Source organism: Salvelinus sp. IW2-2015, linkage group LG30 (genome assembly GCF_002910315.2).
Source record: "Salvelinus sp. IW2-2015 linkage group LG30, ASM291031v2, whole genome shotgun sequence".
In the NCBI taxonomy this organism is placed as follows: domain Eukaryota; kingdom Metazoa; phylum Chordata; class Actinopteri; order Salmoniformes; family Salmonidae; genus Salvelinus; species Salvelinus sp. IW2-2015.
Window position 1 is genome coordinate 6,475,938 of NC_036869.1, and position 6,952 is coordinate 6,482,889.

The window sequence follows — 6,952 nt, forward strand, 5'->3', positions numbered from 1 at the left end:
TCCGACAATTAATCCACAGATAAAACAGTAAACCGAGTTTGTTTCTAATCTCTCCTCCTTCAGGCTTCTTCTTCTTTGGACTTTATATGGCGGTTGGCAACCAACTTTAAGGTGCATTACCACAACCAACTGGACTGGAGTGTGGACCTCAGTTCATCTTTCAATCACTCACATGGGCATATGCTCCTAAAAACCAATGAGGAGATGGGAGAGGCAGGACTTACAACGCTTCGAGCATCACAAATATGACAAAGTTCTATTTTAGCGCATGGCTATGCATGCTCGTTGATGCTCGCGAGCAGTGTGGGTGCAATGATTGAATAAACATGTATGTGTACATTTATTTTGCAACGCTCTCACACGCGACCGAGTGGTGTGGTCAGTATGTAACATCAGAACCAAGCCTTCAGACAATCATTTGAACATATACAAGGCAAGAAGTCTTCCAGAAATGTCAGATATGTTCTCATAATTAGAAGTCATTATAATGACTTCCTGCTGGGATCATTGAATGCTTCTTGCAGTGGATGCTATTGGATAGGGTCCTGTTTTGGTGAGTCCGAGGTGTTACATAACACCACTGCAGCGTGTTAACACATGTTTCTTCAAGCGTGGACCATGCTGCACAGAAGCACACTCCCCTCTCCTCATCCTCCCATTTTTGGAATGGATGACAAAACCGTATCTGACAGGCTGAGGCTTTTATGCAGTAGGGCGAGAGAGTGTGTCTATGTGTGTGTGTGTCTGTCTGTGCGAGACTGTGTCTGTGTGTTCAGCTTGAGTCTATTGAGCCCATTGGATGGGACTGGGGTTTACAAAGACCAGGGGCACATAGGAGCTTCCTCAGTATCACAGGCTTTCACTTTCTTCTAGTGTTTCGGATGGTGTCTGGGCATTCTGATGCTGCTGCAGGGCTTGGTAAAGGTGAGGATTCACCGGGATTCCTTTTGATCCTGTCCTGAATCATTTCTCTCTCTCTCTCTCTGCCCAAGGCTCTCCAACTCCATGCCGTGAGATTATATTCTACATTTTTCCTAAAATTCTGGGAACTTCTGAAGTTATTTCTCAATTGTGGTATTGGTCTCATGTCATGGTTATCACTGGTTTTGTTATTTTGCTGTCATCATGACTTGAAGTTTGCTTGACTCTGGGCCTATAAAAGCTCCAATGGATCATGTCTTTCTCAAATGTTGAATTTGAGTTTGAAATGTAGGACTCATTGGTTTCTCTGTGATGTAAGACTGAGGGCACCATTCAGTGGAAAATTAGATAAAAGAGGCTATGTTGGCAGCTATTGTGTACTTTTGGGCTGCATTTTTTTGTGATTTGCTGGTTAACTCCTGTACTAATTTGCAACATGAATGCAGTCCTTGTTGCAGAACAAATTGCATGGACATGAGATTCTAAAAGTGCATTCGACAGAAGTTTATGCTGGGTATTGTTGCCAAGGAGTTTAGTTCCCTTTTAGCAAAATGTGGTGGTAGGATCCCATGTCTATAGAAATAAATAAAGAGTCGCACACTCTACAGTTGAAGTCAGAAGTTTACTGAAGCCAAATACATTTAAACTCGGTTTTTCACAATTCCTGACATTTAATCCTAGTAAACATTCGCTGTTTTAGGTGAATTAGGGTCACCACTTTATTTTAATAATGTGAAATGTCAGAATAATAGTAGAGAATGATTTGTTTCAGCTTTTATTTCTTTCATCACATTCCCAGTGGGTCAGAAGTTTACGTACTCTCAATTCATTTTTGCTATCATTGCCTTTAAATTGTTTAACTTGGGTCAAACGTTTCGGGTAGCCTTCCACAAGCTTCCCACAATAAGGTGGGGAATTTTGGCCCACTCCTCCTGACAGAGCTGGTGTAACTGAGTAAGGTTTGTATGCCTCCTTGCTCGCACACGCTTTTTCAGTTCTGCCCACAAATTTTCAACAGGATTGAGGTCAGGGCTTTGTGATGGCCACTCCAATACCTTCACTTTGTTGTCCTTAAGCCATTTTGCCACAGCTTTGGAAGTATGCTTGGGGTCATTGTCCATTTGGAAGACCCATTTGCAACCAAGATTTAACTTCCTGACTGATGTCTTGAGATGTTGCTTCAATATATCCACATAATTTTCCTGCCTCATGATGCCATCTATTTTGTGAAGTGCACCAGTCCCTCCTGCAGCAAAGCACCCCCACAACATGATGCTGCCACCCCCGTGCTTCAAACATAGCAATGGTCATTATGGCCAAACAGTTCTATTGTTTCATCAGACCAGAGGACATTTCTCCAAAATATACATTCTTTGTCCCCATGTGCAGTTGCAAACCGTAGTCTGGCTTTTTTATAGCGGTTTTGGAGCAGTGGCTTCTTCCTTGCTGAGCGGCCTTCAGGTTATGTCGATATAGGACTCGTTTTACTGTGGATATAGATACTTTTGTAGCTGTTTCCTCCAGCATCTTCACAAGGTCCTTTGCTGTTGTTCTGGGATTGATTTGCACTTTTCCCACCAAAGTACGTTCATCTCTAGGAGACAGAACGCGTCTTCTTCCTGAGCGGTATGATGGCTGCGTGGTCCCATGGTGTTTATACTTGCGTACTATTGTTTGTAGATATGAATGTGGTACCTTCAGGCGTTTGGAAATTGCTCCCAGGGATGAACCAGATATGTGGAGGTCTACAATTGTTTTTCTGAGGTCTTGGCTGATTTCTTTTGATTTTCCCATGATGTCAAGCGAAGAGGCAATGAGTTTGAAGGTAGGCCTTGAAATACATCCACGGGTACACCAACAATTGACTCAAATGATGTCAATTAGCCTATCAGAAGCTTCTAAAGCCATGACACCATTTTCTGGAATTTTCCAAGCTGTTTAAAGGCACAGTCAACTTAGTGTATGTAAACTTCTGACCCACCGGAATTGTGATACAGTGAATTATACGTGAAATCTGTCTGTAAACAATTGTTGGAAAAATTACTTGTGTCATGCACAAAGTAGATTTCCTAACGACTTGCCAAAACTATAGTTTGTTAACAAGAAATTTGTGGAATGGTTGAAAAACGAGTTTTAATGACTCCAATCTAAGTGTGTGTAAACTTCCGACTTCAACTGTATATACATAAACTCCCAGTAATTTATTGGGTAAAACACCAAAGTTTCGGTAACACTGTGCCTGCCTTATTCAGTGTAATGTCATGAACGCTTGAACCAGGTTATGTAGACAAACAGTGCAATTAGTGCAACCAATGACAGTGTTGAGGGGTGTGTCATAATTATTAGATTGATTAGAATGAATTGAATGAAACTTTTAAATGACAATAGTTTACAGCATTTAGAATATATTAGGCTACTGTTATCATCTGGAAACATAATTAAATATTGTAAATAATATTAGCATCAGCATAGATTATTGTTTAATTTAATTTCACAAATATATTTAATTGTTTCCAATTTCTTTACATTTTTGAGACATGTAATCTTTTGGTTCAACCATAATGCATAATGCATAATCAACAGGGGAAACATATTGGGTGTAAGCTGTAGAAAGAATATATTACTTTATGAACAAGTCTTATAAATGAATATATTATCAGCGTACACCCAATATGTTCCGTCCGCCCAATATGTTTCCCACTCAGACCACTCCCAGACAGACCTAGCAAAATTCTTGCTTGAGAAATTGCCATTTGCAAAGAAGCTATTTTTGTTTATTTTTGACCATTTTAATTGAAAACAATCACAGTAAGATACTTAATTGTAACCCAGAAATTATTTGATATTGAGTTAAAAACGTCTGCATTGGACCTTTAACATTGTATGGGAGCAACTTACCCTACAGAATCCACAACAAATAGCCCCCAATTAGGGGTTTCTTTGTTTCTCCTGGCCTGCAAGTTTACTGAACAAAAAGTTTTACACAACATGTAAAGTGTTGGTCCCATGTTTCATGAGCTGAAATAAAAGATCCCAGAAATGTTCCATACGTACAAAAAGCTTATTTCTCTCAAATTTTGTGCACAAATTTGTTTACATCCCTATTAGTGAGCATTTCTCCTTTGGCAAAATTATCCATCCACCTGACAGGCATATCAAGAAGCTGATTAAACAGCATGATCATTACACAGGTGCACCTTGTGCTGGGGACAATAAAAGGTCACTCTAAAATATGCAGTTTTGTCACACAACACGATGCCACAGATGTCTCAAGTTTTGAAGGAGCGTGCAATTGGCATGCTGACTGCAGGAATGTCCATCAGAGCTGTTGCCAGATAATTTTATGTTCATTTCTCTACCATAAGCCGCCTCTAAAGTCATTTTAGAGAATTTGCTGGTACGTCCAACTGGCCTCACATCAGACCACGTGTAACCACGCCAGCCCAGGACCTCCACATCTGGCTTCTTCACCTGCAAGATCGTCTGATACCAGCCACCCGAACGGCTGATGAAGCTGAGGAATATTTCTGTCTGTAATAAAGCCCTTTTCTGGGGAAAAACTCAGTCTGACTGGCTGGGCCTGGCTCCCAAGTGGATGGGCCTATGCCCTTTCAGGCCCACCCATGGCTGGCGCTGCTGCCCAGTCATGTGAAATCCATAGTCATGTGAAATCCATTTATATTTTTGTTCAGTGTAGGTATGAATGTACTGTCCTTTGATAAATGTCTCAGAATATCATTCTGGTCCTTATTCGTCTGCATGTTAACAGTGGAACATATTTTTGATTAGCTTGTTTACCTCCAAGGCTGAGTCAGGTGACTTTGTTTTTGTGCTGTTGGATCAATATGGGAAGAGGGCTTGCTTATTGAGTCTTGTATTTAAAACTACATTTTCATTGTGTTGTCTATGTTTTTGCCTCAGTATCTATTGAGTACTCTGGTGATTATATTTATATTTTATGTTTTCTCTGCTGGCAGATGCTGGACTAGTCTGAGAACTCACAGTTGAAGACATGTTCATTAGACTGGGACGCCTGACCCCTGGATACTTCCGTCTCCTCCAGGTGTGTGTCCTTGTCTATCTAGGGATGATTTTAAACCTTCGTTTGCAGTTTATTTCCTGCACACACTGTTTGTTTTTAGAGTTGATTTGGAAAGTTGATGAGTTGATATATTAGCATAGGGATCCATTGTACTGTAGGCTAGTTGTGATGGATAACAACACAGTGAAAAGTGGACATTAACATTTCATAGTGAACTACAGATGCAGACCTTAAGTGATTATATAATACAACACTTATGACTGCTTTTCTCACTGAAAGAACCAGCTCATATCGTTTGAAGCTTTTGCTGAATTGTACTTTCTGAAATAAAGGATCATTTTGACGTTAGTGTATTATCTTGCATGCCTGCCTCACAGATGTGAATAAAACAATACCAAAGACTTATTCCTATCATTCCTATGCTCTGTTACCGTGGTGTGGACCTGTTCCTATGAGAGCTGTAAATATGAGAGACATGCAACCTATGGGACACTGTTTCCTGCCTACTGGCTTTATTATCAGTGCCATTGCTAATGTGTGTGGAAAGAGCACTGTGTGCCCTTAACGCAAATCCCTAATTTCCTTGTTCAAATATTCATAGTGAGTGCCAGCGTAAAGGAAACTTGAAAAGTAGGCAACAATAGAACAGGATTGTTTCACAGTTCAAAAACAGTAGGGGCTGTGTGAACTGATGCCAATATAAATTGACCAAACGTTGTGTGTGTCGGTGTGTGTGTGTGTATGTTTGTGTGTGTGTGTATGTGTGCGCGCTCGTTTCTTCCCCCTGGCAGAGACAGGTCTCAGGTGAAGTCCAGATACAGCCGCAGAAAGGGTTCATCAACCAGATCGCCATGACGATGGCCATGGTGGGCATCAGTGTGTCCTTCTACAGCGCCCGGCGGATGGCGAAGAAGTTCCATCTGAAAGAGAATGCTCCCTGAACAGTTGGACAGTGTGGCCCCTCAACTGGACCAGAGCGATGGGGGAGAGAGATGAAGAGAATCAGAGTAGGCTGCAGTGCTGCACTCCATCACCTTGCATTGCAGCGGTTGGCACCTTCACTAGAATTCAGGCCCACTCAAAGCTGCCATGCCAAGATGGTTCTGTGGGCTGAGTGTTTGTTGTTGTTGTTCGAGAGAATGTCTGTGTTTGATGGAAGAGGATGGGTATCAGGAGCGTTTTGTCTTGAGAGTGAGACCATGCAGTCTTTAATAAACAACTGCTGGGTTTGAAATACGTTTATCTTTGTATTGTGATGATGGGAAAATGTAAGTGTACTGTGGGGAAATGCAAATGTGAATTACCAGTACTAATGCCTAATAGATTAAAATGACCTAACAACATTTTTACCTAAAGACATTTTGGAAGATATGAGGCGATCTACACATATCTGCTTATTTGAAAGATTTCACCATGTAGGCCTAGCATACTTACTTAGGCTCCATACTAGAATGTCTTTTGAACATAGCATGAATGCACATCACAAATGCGGGATCCCAGTAAGCGTTTAGTGTTTGCTTTAGCGCTTTATCAGTTGAACATGGATGCCATGATAATACTCTAGCTCTGTGGTTCTGACAGAATCGGTGGTCTCCTCAACGTATGCCACTTCCAAACTGACTCTTAATGACATTTATATGTATATTTTATTAACATTTTAAATACCAAATAAAACTCACTATTAACTCAAAGAAGGATCAATGATTTACTTGGCTGTAAAGTACATATACGAAAAATAATTTTATGTAATATAATCATCATAGTCACTGATTTCTTTCTGGGTTTTTTTCTGTTGATAAATGTGTGTATATGTCAGTGGTATGTGACCTATCAAGACTTGAGTATTTTTCATTCAACTCTTTGAAACAGTTATGCAACACCAAAGTGTTGTTGTGAAAATCTTTCTAATTCTATGGGGTTATCCATGTGGAAGGTACAGTACATTAGGTTAGGGAGTGATATGGTCACACAGCTACACTGACTGTATTG

The 6,952-nt window shown here is 40.6% G+C and overlaps 1 long non-coding RNA gene across 1 annotated transcript; it reads left to right on the forward strand.

The window, feature by feature from the left end:
* Positions 1–794: 794 nt before the first annotated feature.
* Positions 795–6,262, forward strand: LOC111955186 (uncharacterized). Its single transcript, XR_002876083.2, has 3 exons — positions 795–924; positions 4,899–4,984; positions 5,755–6,262. It is a non-coding gene; the product is annotated as an uncharacterized lncRNA (long non-coding RNA).
* Positions 6,263–6,952: the final 690 nt, after the last annotated feature.